Below are 15,429 nucleotides of genomic sequence, written 5' to 3'. Positions count from 1 at the left end.
ATGGTGGTCTCAACGACGAACCTGGCTGTACAGATGGCAAAACGTCATTTTTTCGGGTGTATCCAGGTTCTGCATACAGCATCAAGATGGTCGCATCCGTGTTTGATGACATCGCGGTGAACGCACACTGGAAGCGTGTATTCGTCATCGCCATTCTGGCGCGTCACCCGGCGTGATGGTATGGGGTGCCATTGGTTGCACCTCTCGGTCACCTCTTGTTCGCATTGACGGCACTCTGAGCAGTGGATGTTACATTTCAGATGTGTTACGACCCGTGGCTGTACCCTTCATTCGATCCTTGCGAAACCATGCATTTCAGCAGGATTATACACGACCGCATGTTGTAGGTCCTGTACGGGCCTTTCTGGATACAGAAAATGTTCGACTGCTGCCCTGGCCAGCACATTCTCCAGATCTCTCACCAATTGAAAATGTCTGGTCAATGGTGGCGAAGCAACTGGCTCGTCACAATAAGCCAGTCACTACTCTTGATGAACTGTGGTATCGTGTTGAAGCTCCATGGGCAGCTGTGCCTGTACATGCCATACAAGCTCTCTTTGGCTCAATGCCCAGACGTATCAAGGCCGTTATTACGGCCAGAGGCGGTTGTTCTGGGTACTGATTTCTCAGGATCTATGCACCCAAATTGCGTGAAAATGTAATCAAATGCAGTTCTATTATAATATATTTGTCCAATGAATACTCGATTGTCATCTGCATTTCTTCTTGGTGTAGCAATTTTAATGGCCAGAGTCTACTTACCAAACCGCGGGGTTCGTACCAAGGGATTCGGCAACGTGGAATTGCAGCTGACTCTGATGATTTGTCGAAGTTGCTCCAATTTGATCATTGTTATAAAGTAGCTTTTTGATAAGATCCGCCGGCCGATATTAAGAGCGGAGAGGATTTAGCAGTCGTCGCACGTGCAGCTGTTACTCTACTGGAAGAAGCTGATCGTCTGAAAAACAAATACAAGACACGACGCATGAGAATGACCTCGCTTTTAAAAAAGCACGTAGCTGTGTGGTGGGGAAAAAACTGTCTGTCCCTAAAGCCGAATTAGGATATGGGCTATTTCATAATTTTTTCGAATGAAAGCTACAGATTAGTGATGGGGAGCTCATGAATGAGTCGTTCAAATGAACGCTTCACTCCTGTGAAGTGTGAACTAACCATTCAATTTCAATGAACTGGTACTTCAGACTCTTCACAGATAGCACACTCCACACTTTCTTCTAGTTCACTCACTCTCTTCCCCTCTCCCTCACCCACGTCACTCCTCCTCCCATCACTTCACTCCTTCCTGTCCTGCCTGTCGACGAATCACGCGGTGTTAGTGGGGAACGATAGGTTTAGGTCGGGTGGCGGAGGTGAGGGGTGAGGAGAAGGCAGCGTCAGCTGCTACCTGCAGTGCTGACATCATTACCCGTGACTATTTGTGCAGTTAAACTTCGCGTCTACGGGTAGCCTACCGTTGGCAGCGCTTGAAGACAAATGAATATTAAAGATAGAAACGAAGTGGCTATCTGTGTGAGCACGCACAGCAAACATGAAAGTAAAAGGTTTGTTAATAACACTGAAAGAGGGATTTTACCTGAAATCGTACCAGTGACTACAGGTGACAGTTTACGTTTTGAATCTAGTGGGTTATTATTGTCAACAAAAATAAAATCTACAGGAAAACTTCTGAATAATTACTTACCGTAGGTGTATAGACTTTGTGACAGTGTTAAACATACTCATTCTATTTTGGATTAAATTTTAAAAGGAACATAAAATTGGACTGCATTTCGTTGGTAGCCCTATTTTTCAGTTCATGAATACAACAAATAATGTTTCATTTGGCAGATAAAGACTTTTTTGGGCGCTTCAAGAGAAAATGCCGAGCAAGATTAAATGTAGTACCTTCTTTATATGTGACAGCCTTCTCTGTTTATCTTTCCTTTGTCCCCCTTTTTTTTCTTTATTGTCATTTTGAAACCTGTATACAGGCAGGCATGCAGCAGCATACTACGCCGCTCTTTGGCCGTAGAGAAACACAAAAGATAGAAATGAAGACAATTAGAGAAAAAAGATGGTTGACATATAAACGGAACCAGACACTTTTTAAAATACAAGGTGCCGTTCACGGGCGTAAAGTCCAAGATAAAATTGTTCAGACACTTGGACACAGACAGAAACGCCCTTTGTCCCCTTCGACCATGCTGTATTTAAGATAACTCAGACGCCGTAAGGCTTCAGTACTTCGCGAATGAACTACTTCATTTGAACGCTTCACGGCAAAGAGTGAAATGAATGAAGTAGTTCACGGGAATGAACGAGTTCGACCCACCTCTACTACAGATTTAGAATTGTTATTGAATTGTGTAGGCCTTAAAAATTCCAAATAAGACTCCACTTTTAGGGGTGCTGTACATGCAGTAAAAAGATGCCCATAAAACCCTTTAAAGTCAGTACCGTCATTAGATTAGATGGGTAGATCACATAACTAATGAGGAGGTATTGAACAGAATTGGGCAGAAGAGTAGTTTGTGGCACAATTTGACAAGAAGGAGGAACCGGTTGGTAGGACATGTTCTGAGGCATCGAGGGATCACAAATTTAGCATTAGAGGGCAGCGTGGAGGGTAAAAGTCGTAGAGGAAGACCAAGAGACGAATACACTAAGCAGATTCAGAAGGATGTAGGTTGCAGAAGGTACTGGGAGATGAAGAAGCTTGCACAGGATAGAGTAGCATGTAGAGGTGCATCAAACCAGTCTCAGGACTGAAGACCACAATAACAACAACACCACCATTAGACTATTGTTTATTTACAGCGTTACATTTACACTTACACAATCGTAATTTCGACTTAAAAGTGCCATTATCAAGTGTTTTAAGTGTTAAAAATTGTTTGGAATGGCATACTGTCGTATTAAAATACGCTGTTTGACACATTGTCTAAGAGTCGATATATCTGGCAGAGCCTTCTGCTTTGTTTCATTACTGTGTACACCATCCCAAGCAGTTCATAACACTTAAAACGCTTGATAATGGCACTTTGAAGCCGGAATCATGATTGTGTAAGTGCAAATTTAACACTGTAAATAAACAATAGTCTAATGGCGGTACTGACTTTAGAGAAATGTATTATGACTGTGTCCCCGTGTAGGGAAGCAGCCTACTCACGCTGTAGTAAATTCACATCAGTCTTTCCATTGTGTGCCAGCCAGTCCGCTGCAACTAGCTCTGACGTCATAAATGTTGCGCAATACTTTAAAAATCAAGCAAATAACCTAAAACATTTCTAGCATATCAGGAGTAATACTAAATTAATATGTGTTGAATATCAGTTCGATAACTTTAACCATTTTCGAAATTTGGACGTTTTTCTGTAAAAATCATTGGCGCAACAGAAAAGAGCTAGAGACGTAAAAATTTATATTTAGATTCCTTTTTCATAAATATTTAATAGAAACAGTACTTTGGATTTCACAAATTAAGATTTTAGTTGAAATTCATAATTTTCTGGTTTTTGTCTTAAAAATTAAGGAAGCAAGATAGATTAAGTAGGCTAATAAATAAGGCTAGGATGTTTATATTTAAGTAGAATGGAGATCCGCTATAACCATAAGGATGTGAGAAGTTTCATTTGAATATCTATAAAACTATAGCTGTAGCGTATCTCCAAAGGGCCAGTTCAGAGCTCGTCTACTGCGTGCAGTGTAATTAAATTAATTCTCTCACCCAAAATATTTAACTTAGCCACGTCAAACTTTTATCATGATTACTTACCTGTGTGCTGAATGCACATTTAAATTAAGAGCTTCATCGGCCATCAGCAAAAGAAGCTATGATTTATTCGGTAACCTAATGTGGTGCATTACTACCCCAGCGGCTAGTCGGGAGAGCCGATTTGATCAGGCGTTCCCTTAGCCGTCCGCACCGCGGCTTTATATATAAGAACGCTGCGAGAGGAAGCAAGGCCCCAGTTCTCTCCAGACGCTGAATAGCACACCATCTGTGTCGGGAGTCGTGTCGCGTCGGTATCATTGCTACAAACAGCCTCGGATGTCGTATTAAGTTACTCGGAATACGCCTAACCATGAAATCATTTTCGAGAGAAGTGTTAATTCTGGGATGACTTTAATGATATGTCTTCAGTTTGCGTTTGTCGTATTTTCACGTGCCGCTGCAGGACAAACATTCTACCATTATTTAGCGTGGCGTTTGATGGACCTAATCATCAAATTATGGCGAGCATTCATTTTAACATTTAATTTGGACATTTATAGTTGCATCAGCGCATTAGACTCTGAACTGCTCTGTTAGTTAGGTTGTGTGGATTCTTTTGTTTTCATCTGTGAATCTCAGAATACAGAACGTTTTTTCACGATCGTTTTTGATTATAAATCCCAGACAATCTCCTAATTCCTCAGAGCTATAAGCTGTAACTATAAGTGTATTCTCAGATGAAGTGGGCACTAGGAATTCTAATTACAGGCTTCACGTTTTGCTAATTACTTTCTGGTTGCCAATATTGTAGTTAGAGAGCCAGTGTTGAGAACGGCGAAAGACAGCATAAATAACATTATAAATAATAGGAACTGGTTTTACATTCTACAAACCAAACATTTTATATAAACAACATAAAATTGATAAAAATAGCCATCCGCCGCCCCACACCCGCATTATGAAAGAAAAGTTATTAAATATCCATAAAGATTCCGCTTTTCTTCACATCGTCCGTATTATTTTCTAACAGCTCACTTATTTCTCTCCTGGCGCCAAATGTTTTCAATTTGTTTTACAATCGCAGTTTGTATGGTTTCCTAAACATTCCCGTTCACGATAAAACTATCAGTATGAACAGTGTCTCCGTATTCCAATCAGTAAATACATACCCTTTCAAACAGACGTAGAAAATCGCTACTGCACCAATTATCATTCGACTCGCCGTCTCTACTGAGAGAGAGTTACCGCCAGCAGTCCGAACTGCAACCAAGGCCAACCGCTTCGTTAGCCCCGATTTTCCGCCCGTACACAGCAGCTCACGGCCAACGAAGCGGTTGCTCGCCTTAGGTAAAGGTGACTGTAAGCTTAAGGCTACTTTGAGCACTATAGTTTTCTACTAAGCACGTTCGTGTTGAAGGTGATATGCCATTGCCTCTGTTCGGCCTTTAAACTGACGTATCCAGCCTATTTTAAGGAGATATTGAGATCTGTATGGTTTTACTTTCTGTAACACAATTCGGGGCCCTGTCTGTAATTTCTCAAATCCATAGTGTCCATGAATCCATACGTCTCATAGACTGAAGAGCCAAAGAAACTGGCACAACTCCCTTATATCGTGTAGGACCCCCGCGAGCACGCAGAAGTGTCGCAACACGGCGTGACATGCACTCGACTAACGTCTGAAGTAGGAAGGAACTGACACCACGAATCCTGCAGGGCTGTCCATAAATCCGTAAGAGTATGAAGGGGTGGAGATCTTTCCCGAACAGCACGTTGCAAGGTATCTCACATATGCTCATTAAAATTCATGTCCGGGGAGTTTGGTGGCAAACAGAAGTGTTTAAACTCAGAAGAGTTTTCCTGGAGCCACTCTGTGCAGTTCTGGACGTGTGAGATGTCGCATTGTGCCGGCCGAAGTGGCCGTGCGGTTCTAGGCGCTTCAGTCTCGAACCGCGCGACCGCTACGGTCGCAGGTTCGAATCCTGCCTCGGGCATGGATGTGTGTGATGTCCTTAGGTTAGTTAGGTTTAACTAGTTCTAAGTTCTAGGGGACTAATGACCTCAGAAGTTGAGTCCCGTAGTGCTCAGAGCCATTTGAACCATTGTCGCATTGTCTTGCTCGAATTGACCAAGTCTGTCGGAATGCACAATTGAGCCCCCAGGGGGTCCACAACTCTTTCGTGGATACGTGCGTGGCGAGCACGGGGCCCCGAGCCATTGCAGCCTTCTTTCTCTCCCGGGCTGCATTTCCTTTCCCTTCCCCTCCTTTCCCCTCCATACCCCTTTCCCCTCGCCCTCTCCTCTCCCTCTATTGGTGTCCTTGCTTATGTTGGCCCCGCTATCCTCCTGGTTCTGTTGGTTTACACTCTGGCTTTGTTGCGTAATCATCTCCTCCTTTTGGCATTCCTTGGTCCCCCTCTGGGGTTTGACCTCCATTCCCAAATTTCTCTTCCGTAGTGTGAGCCATTTGGGGAAGAGCACCTTACCTAGTGTCTCCGACGTGTGCCCTCCTAGTATATTCCACCTTTTCTTCTACGTCGTTGTCTGATGCTAGGGTGCATAGCCAGCACGGTAGCCAGCCCGTGTGGTGGGGTCGCTATGTACCCTTTTGGTTGAGCCCCCTGAACACACAGGGATCACACTTCTGATACCTGAGCTGTGACCTCCTCATGCATGCCTTGGAGTGGTTGCTCGTCATCCTGGAGCATCGGAACTCCCGGCAATGGCCGCCGTGCCAGACGGCCCTTGCTGTGGCTGGGTGGCGCCCGTGAGGAGAGCCCCTGATCGGAGTGGGTGGTATCAGGGCGGACGCTATGCAGATGAAACGCATAAGGGTCCAAACCTCTGGCCGCTCTTCTGCGGCCGTCTCTCTGCGTGGTACTGATTCCTCAAGTGCTGCTTCTCTTGCCCCTTCGGCCTTCCCTTCCGTGGCTACCCCCTGGGAGGAGGGTCAGGCCCGTCGTCTAGGGGCAAAACCTTTCCCCCGTTATCTAGTTTGCACCAGGACTGATGGAGATACTTTCACCAGTGTCAAACCTTTATTCTTTGTGGAACACATTGAAGACAAGTTCGGCGAAGTGGACTCCCTGAGCAAGATGCGGTCGGGTTCGTTACTGATAAAAACTGCTTCGGCTGCCCAATCTGCGGCCCTTCGTGCCTGTACCCATCTTGGCACAATTCCCATGTCCATTACCCCTCACCAGTCTCTAAATATGGTACAAGGTGTGATTTTTCACAGAGACCTCATCCTTCAAACTGATGAGGAACTTCGGGACAATCTCGGACGGCGGGGTGTCCACTTTGTTCGGCGTGTTCAGAAGGGTCCTAAAGATAATCGTATTGATACTGGTGCCTTTATCCTGGCCTTTGAAGGGGATACCCTTCCTGAGAAAGTTAAGATTATGGTCTATTGCTGTGATGTGAAGCCGTACATCCCACCTCCTATGCGGTGTTTTAAGTGCTTGCGTTTTGGCCACATGTCTTCTCGCTGTACCCAGGACCCTCTCTGTAGTGACTGTGGACGTCCACTCCATGAGGGGAGTCCCTGTGTTCCCCCTCCTGTATGTGTAAATTGTCATGGTAGTCATTCTCCACGTTCAGCAGATTGCCCAGTCTATAAGAAAGAAAAAAAGATACAGGAGTATAAGTCTCTTGATCGTTTAAGCTACACAGAGGCCCGTAAGAAATATGCAAGATTGCACCCTGTGTCCATGACATCTAGTTACGCCTTGGTTACATCTTCATCCCTTCCTCCCCCTTCCTTACCCCCGTCCCGGACCCCTCTCCTTCCCCCCTCCCCTGCGGCTCCCACACCTTCTCCTCTGGGCGCCGCTCCCCCTCCCCAGCCGGAGAAGTGTCCCACTCCTTCGGCGTCTGCCGGTCAAGGGCGCCTCTCCCGGGATGCCCCTTCCCGGCACCTTCCAGGTCAAAGGTCTGCTGCAGCGCGGCGACCGCGAGAGCCGCGGTCTATCGGCCCCCAGGTCGCCCGGTCTCTTTCTGTTCCTGATCTTGCTGCAGCTGGCTCCATTATGCCACACAGCCCTCCTCGATCTCAGCCTGAAAAGAAGAAGAAACATAAGTCCCGGGACAAAGAGCCTCTGGTGTCACCGGAGGTCCCTTCCCCGGCTTCACAACCGGATTCTGACCTGTCGTTTATGGATGTCGCCCCCTCCTTGTCGGTGACGGGTGGGGACCCGGCGGTATGACTGGATTTAGCGTGTTCAGCCCTCATTTAAACCATCGTTCTGTGGTTCTCCAATGGAATTGTAATGGCTACTATCGTCACCTTCCGGAATTGAAATCCCTTCTTTCGTCCTACTCAGCAGCTTGTGTGGTTCTCCAGGAATCTCATTTTACTGATGCTCACTCACCGACCCTCCGTGGGTTCCGTGTTTTCTGTCGAAATCGGGTCGGACCCTTGCGGGCTTCTGGTGGCGTTTGTACGTTGGTCCGTACAGACATTGCTAGCACGTGGATTCCTCTCCAAACTACATTGGAAGCAGTTGCTGTTAGGGTCCACTTAGACTCTGCAGTCACAGTATGCAATCTTTATCTCCCTCCTGACAGGACTCTTACACCTGCTGCCTTAACCACCCTTCTTCAGCAACTTCCTCCTCCCTTCCTCCTCCTTGGGGATTTTAATGCTCATCATCCTTTGTGGGGCAGTGCCTTTCCATCTAGACGAGGTCTTCTTATCGACCAATTTATTGCAGACCACGACCTGTGCCTTCTTAATGATGGCTCCCCTACTCATTTCAGTGCTGGTCATGGTACCTTTTCTGCCATTGATCTTTCTCTTTCTTCTCCCTCTCTCCTCCCTTCATTACACCGGTCGCCACACGACGACCTTTGTGATAGTGACCATTTCCCGTTGATTATCACGCTCCCTTCCCGCTCCCCGATGGAGAGGTTACCTCGTTGGTCTTTCCACCGCGCCGATTGGCCTCTATATACTGCACAGGTCGAGTTTTCTCCCTCTTTGTCGGGTTGTATTGATGACGTCCTACGTGACGTGTCTGACGCGATTGTTCGCGCTGCTAACCTTGCTGTCCCGCGCTCATCTGGACAATTTCGTCGTCGGCAAGTCCCGTGGTGGAGTACGGCCATTGCCATTGCCATCCGTGATCGCCGTCGAGCTTTGCAACACTTTAAGAGGCACCCATCTGTAGCCAGCCTTTCTACCTTTAAGCGCCTTCGCGCTAAAGCCCGTTATTTAATCAAACAGAGCAAGCGGATATGTTGGGAACGATTCGTTTCTTCCCTTGGTTCCACTGTCCCTCTGTCACGGGTATGGGCTACACTTCGCTCTCTCCAAGGTTGCCATCGGCAGTCCACCCTCCCAGGCCTTCACCTCCCAGATGGCATTTGTACGGACCCATTAGTTCTTGCAGAACATCTTGCGACCCATTTTGCAGTGGCATCAGCGTCGGCCTCCTATCCAGCTGCTTTCCTTCATCAAAAACAGCAGGCTGAAGCTGTCACCTTATGTTTCACCACTTGTGAGTCAGAATCTTACAACGAACCTTTCACTGAATGGGAATTTCTTTCTGCTCTATCTGCTTCTCATGATACGGCTCCTGGCCCAGATTCCATTCATAACCAGCTGCTTCAACATCTCAGTGCTCCACAACGGCACCATCTTCTTCGGGTGTTTAACCGTATCTGGCTCCAGGGTGACTTCCCTTCTCAGTGGAGGGATAGCATTGTGGTTCCTGTCCTTAAGCCTGGTCAGAACCCCCTATCTGTTGACAGCTATCGGCCAATTAGTTTGACCAATGTTGGTTGTAAGTTACTTGAACGGCTGGTAGCCCGTCGGCTCACTTGGGTCCTCGAATCTCGGGATCTATTGTCCCCTTACCAGTGTGGCTTTCGAGAGGGACGATCTCCAATCGATCATTTGCTTCGCTTGGAATCCGCAGTTCGGCAGGCTTTTTCCCAGCGCCGCCATTTGGTTGCAGTGTTTTTTGACCTTCGCAAGGCATATGACACGGCCTGGCGCCATCACATCTTACTAACCCTTCATCAGTGGGGTCTTCGGGGCCCACTCCCGATTTTTATCCGCCAGTTCCTGATCCATCGGTCATTCAGAGTTCGAGTTGGTACTGCTTTTAGTTCTCCACGGACCCAGGAGACGGGCATCCCACAGGGTTCTGTCTTGAGTGTCCTTCTTTTCCTCATTGCTATCGATGGACTTGTGGCCTCTGTCGGTCCCTTGGTCGCCCCTGCCCTGTATGTGGATGATTTCTGCATTTGGGTTAGTTCCTCCTCGATGCCATCTGCAGAACGGCAGCTCCAGGTGGCTATACGGCGTGCCTCTGCATGGACCCTCTCCCACGGGTTTCAATTCTCTCCTTTAAAATCGCGGGTGGTCCACTTCTGTCGCCGTACTACGGTCCACCCTGATCCAGAGCTCTATCTCGCTGCACAACGATTGCCTGTGGTTCCACAGTTTCGTTTCCTAGGTCTTCTTTTCGACAACAAGCTCACTTGGCTGCCCCATATCAGACTCCTGAAGGTAGGATGTTTCCGTAAACTCAATGTCCTTCGCTTCCTTGCCCACTCCTCCTGGGGTGCGGACCGTTCCCTCCTCCTCCGTCTTTATCGTGCTCTAGTTCTGTCACGTTTGGACTATGGTTGTCAAGTTTATGGTTCAGCTGCTCCTTCCACGCTGCACGTGCTGGATCCAGTCCACCATCGTGGTATCCGTTTGGCCACCGGTGCCTTCCCTACTAGCCCTGTTGATAGTCTCCTGGTTGAAGCTGGGATCCCCCCCCTTTCTGTTCGGCGGTCCCAGCTTCTGGTGTCTTATGCCCTTACTATCCGTTCTTCTCCCGCTCATCCTTCCTATTCTATCCTATTCCCAGACCATGGATGTCGCCCGCCTGACTCCCGCCCTCGGGCGGGTTTACCGGTTGGGCTGCGCCTTGCGTCTCTTACCCGTGATTTTCGGCTTCCTTCTTTGTCCTGTCTTCCTCGCTCCCTCCCCTCCACCCCTCCTTGGTTAGTTCCTCGGCCTCGAATTCGGATGGATCTCCGCCGCGGTCCGAAAGATTCCATCCCCCCGGTGGTGTTCCGTTCCTTTTTCCGCCAAATTTTATGGGAGTTTCGGGATGCTGTTGTTTTTTACACTGATGGCTCTAAATCTGCTGATCATGTTGGGTATGCCTTCACGTCCTTTGTTGGAACGGAAAATCATCTACTGCCACCCTCATGTGGGGTGTTTACTGCGGAATTGATGGCAATTTCCCGGGCCCTTACCTTTATTAAACAATCCCAACACAACCGCGTTTTGTTATGTACGGACTCGATGAGTGGCCTTCTTGCTATTGACCGGTGTTTTTCGCGCCATCCCTTGGTCTCTGCCATCCATGACCATCTCGCTGATCTTCACCGTGCTGCTTGTTCCATTGACTTCCTATGGGTCCCGGGCCATGTGGGTATCCCGGGTAATGAGCTCGCTGATCGTTTGGCTGGGGGAGCAGTTACTTACCCCCCGTTTTCCGTAACCCCTCCTGCAGCGGATTTACGGCTTCACATCAAATCCCACTTTGCACAGTCATGGGCCAATTCTTGGGAGGCTACTCCACTGTCTAATAAACTTCGTGCCATTAAGGTGAATACAGGCCCATGGCGTTCTTCCTTTAGCCTCTCCCGCAAGGACTCGACCACACTGTGTCGTCAAGCTGACCCATGGTTTCCTTTTGCGTGATGAGCCACCCCCGCTATGTGGTTGTGGAGCCTTCCAGTCAGTGGCCCACATTTTGGTTGACTGCCCCCTTCTTTTAGCTCTGCGTGCTAAGTACAGACTCCCCCACACTTTACCTTTGATGTTGGCTGACGATTCCCGGATGGTCTCTCTGGTTCTAGGTTTCCTCCGGGAGAGTGGTTTTTATTCTCAGTTTTAAAGTTTTTAATCTCCCTCTGGTGTTGGGGCAGGGCGGTGAGTGTTTGGGTGTCTCCCACTGTAGGCAGTGTTCAGAGATTCCCGATTCACCTCCCTGACCGGAATCCTCTTTTCTTTCCCTTTTACTCTGTTTTTACCCCTTCTTTTTAAGGCTTGGTTAGTTTTTCTATTCCCATACGTACTTTCTGCATTATAGCAGTTGTACCTTTTAAGTCACAGGTGGTCTTGCCTATGCTGCTTCAGCATAGTGTTGGGTTCGTTCTCTTGCCAACTTCCCTCATTTGTTTTTACTAATGACAACGTGACTGCCCTTTTACGTTTCCCCTTTATCCGTTTTATTTTTCTGACTATACTGAGATGTCCCGTTAGCAGAATGGAGTCTATTTGAAACAAGGGACTGATGACCTTGCTGTTTGGTCCCTTTAACCTCAAACAACCAACCAACCAACCAATGCACAATTGACATGAATGGATGCTGATGATGAGACAGGATGCTTGCGTACGTGTCACCGGTCAGAGTCGTATCTAGACGTATCAGGGGTCCCATATCACTCCAACGCACACGCCCCACACGATTACAGAGCCTCCACCGGCTTGAACAGTCCCCTACTGAAATGCAGGGTCCATTGATTCATGAGATTGTCTCCGTACCTGTACACGTCCATCTGATCGATACAATTTGAAACGAGACTCGTCTAAACAGGCAACATGTTTACAGTCATCAACAGTCCAATGTCGGTGTTGACGAGCCCACGCGAGGTGTAAAGCTTTGTGTCGTGGAGTCATCAAAGGTACAAGAGTGGGCCTTCGGCTCCGAAAGGCCGTATAGATGATGTTTCGTTGAATGGTTCGCTCGCTGACACTTGTTGATGGCCCTGCATTGAAATCTGCAGCAATTTGCTTAAGGGTTGCACTTCTGCCACGTTGAATGATTCTCTACAGTCGTCGTTGGTCCCGTTCTTGCAGGTTCTTTTTCCGGCTGTAGCGATGTCGGAGATTTCATGTTTTACCGGATTCCTGATATTCACGGAACACTCGTGAAATGGTCGTACGGGGAAACACCAACTGTGACACCACGTTCAGACTCACTTAAATCTTGATAACCTGCCATTGTAGCAGCAGTAACCGATCTAACGACTGCGGCAGACACTTGTCTCACATAGGCGTTGCCGACCCTAGCGCCGTATTCTGCCTGTTTACATATCTCTGTGTTTGAATACGCATGCCTATACAAGTTTCTTTGGCGCTTGTGTGTGTGTGTGTGTGTGTGTGTGTGTGTGTGTGTGTGTGTGTGTGTGTGCATCACGTCTCCTCCTAAACTACTGCACCAATTTGAACCAAACTTGGTACACAACAGTCCCTTACTGTCGTCCAAAAAATTCTGTGAGGATAAGAACCACCCACCTGTAATAGCTCAAGAGATAGCACGTCATAAACGATGTTATACGTGAAGAAATTCCTAATCATGCATGAAGTTTTAACACTTATCCTTTACTATTAAGACACTCTTACAATCGAGGCAATTTCACAGAAACCTCACACCTGACAACACTTTTGACAACTATAAACTACGAAGCGTAAATGGCTATAGGTGAAAACGATAGCTGTCTACACAGCTATGAAGAGGCGTTGCCATAAAGACGATTTTGTAAACGTTTAGAAAATCCGTTTGCGGATACGCAAAGGAGCTGCGCCCAGTTCTCTCGACATATAAATAGAGGTATAGTTGACAATAAAGTTCTAAGTTAAATAAACATTAAAGAGAATTTGTCTATTACATACTATCTTTCTTAATTTGGATGCTGTACTTAATGATTTGAACATTATGGTATTTCTTTGTTTGACTGTTTCATAATTGCAAAGGTCTTATCATGAATACATGGATATGAAATTTCTTCGATGTTACACTACGGATACAGTTCTTTTTGTTTTCGTTTCTAAAAGAAAGTTGGCAAAATGACCACCCGGGCAATGCCGGGTTTGTCCGCTACTATACTTACATTATTGCCGTCACTTTGTCCAGTGCCTCAGATCCAGGGTCTCATGTCTTGTCTGAGACGACCACAATGGATTACATAACAGAATGATAAAAAGCTGGGTTGCATGTACTATAAAGCAGACCCAGTTTCAGTAATTTGTTAGCATAAACATATTGATGGCGCCCCATTGTCCAGATGTTAGTCCTAGCTCTCTGTTTAGTACAAGAGTGCCGGTACCTGCCCAGGTGGCGTGGCAACGGAGGGGACAACGACAGTGGTGTGCGTTCGCCTGTGAACGCCCACCGCAAGGTGCGGAAGGTGCAGTCTGACAGTTGCGGCCAGCGCACAAACGCTTATTTCTCGTAACTTTTAACCAATAGTCAGCGAGTCTGTAAATGATCGTGTTAATGGATTATATCAGTACGAGCAATTATTAGACAAAAACAGACGTTCCAAGATAACAATTACACATTGGAGTGCCGAAAAAGAAAGTAAAATGAACAGAGGATCAAGCAAACCGAAACAGTTCCAACAACGTACTGCCAGAAGAAATCCTCATGAAACAAAAGTGGTGTAAATAAATATAGCATAGTAGACAACGTTGCTTACTGATACTGAAAATGTAAGATAAAGAACACGTCACTTGAAAATAATGCGACAATCCAGTGATAATCCATTCACCAACACACAATCTTTTTCTCCTTTGTTAAGGTATATGCTGAAGTAGTGAAGCTTTGAGAAACAGTTGTAACTGTTTTTCCGTCCCCTGCTTCATTGTTATTACAGCACTGGAAAAACTAGCAGATCCTGCAATAGCTGCAAGCACACTTTGCAATGAGATTGTTCCTTCAGTTTCATCATCCGACATGAATTTAATGATATTGCATATAAGCACCTATAGTGCGCTGAGACTGCAGTATAACACTTCCGAGTAGAGACAAGGAAATGCTTGCAAGTGAGGAGCTAGGAGTGGTAAGGTACCAGGGCACAAAAAAACGTAGCATTTCATTCAGAAAAGATAAACTGATTTTATACAAGAAGTCCCGCACACTGTTATTATCTTTGTTTTTATACGTCGTATTTGACAACTGAGATGAATGCAGTCCAGGAAAATCAGCAATTAACATTTAGTGTTTCAGATTTGAGCAGTATTAGAGATTCGGAATTATGTCATTACATAGAGCTTGACCTCACTGTCTCAAAATAAATCCAACAAAGTACAAAATGTATTCAGGTGCTACTAGAACAGACAGAAAAACGTTTCAGTTAACGAAAGTTCCACAATGATGAATCAAGCATCAGTAAACATTTAGTTAACTCATCAGGTAATACCTACGCCAGATAGCAGAATGAGCAACTATAAAAACAATGTGTCGTATAACATTTACGTCCATCCGATGAACATTAATCTCTCATACACTGAAGCGCCAAAGAAACTGGTATAGGCATGCGTATTCAAATACAGAGATATGTTAACAGGCAGAATGCGTCGCTCGGTCGGCAACGCCTGTATAAAACAGTAAGTGTCTGGCGCAGTTGTGAGATCGGTTACTGCTGCTACAATGGCAAGTTATCAAGATTTAAGTGAGTCTGAACGTGGTGTTATAGTCAGCACACGAGCGATGGACACAGTATCTCCGAGATACAGATGAAATGGGGATTTTTCCCGTACGGCCATCCCACGAGTGTACTGTTAATATCAAGAATATGGTAAAACATCAAATCTCCGACATCGGTGTGGCCAGAAAAATATCCTGCCAGAACTGGACCAACGACGACTGAAGAGAATCATTCAACGTGACAGAAGTGCAACCCTTCCGCAAATTTCTGCA

General features: G+C 46.4%; 1 protein-coding gene across 1 annotated transcript in view; it reads left to right on the top strand.

The window, feature by feature from the left end:
* The window catches only part of LOC124776360 (sterol O-acyltransferase 2-like), a 278,540-nt gene that overhangs the window by 31,124 nt on the left and 231,987 nt on the right, over positions 1-15,429 (top strand). The window lies entirely within an intron of this gene.

This window comes from Schistocerca piceifrons, chromosome 2, assembly GCF_021461385.2.
Source record: "Schistocerca piceifrons isolate TAMUIC-IGC-003096 chromosome 2, iqSchPice1.1, whole genome shotgun sequence".
NCBI classification, from domain to species: domain Eukaryota; kingdom Metazoa; phylum Arthropoda; class Insecta; order Orthoptera; family Acrididae; genus Schistocerca; species Schistocerca piceifrons.
The sequence above is the reverse complement of the archived record's forward strand: the minus strand, read 5'-3'. Positions and strand labels throughout refer to the sequence as shown.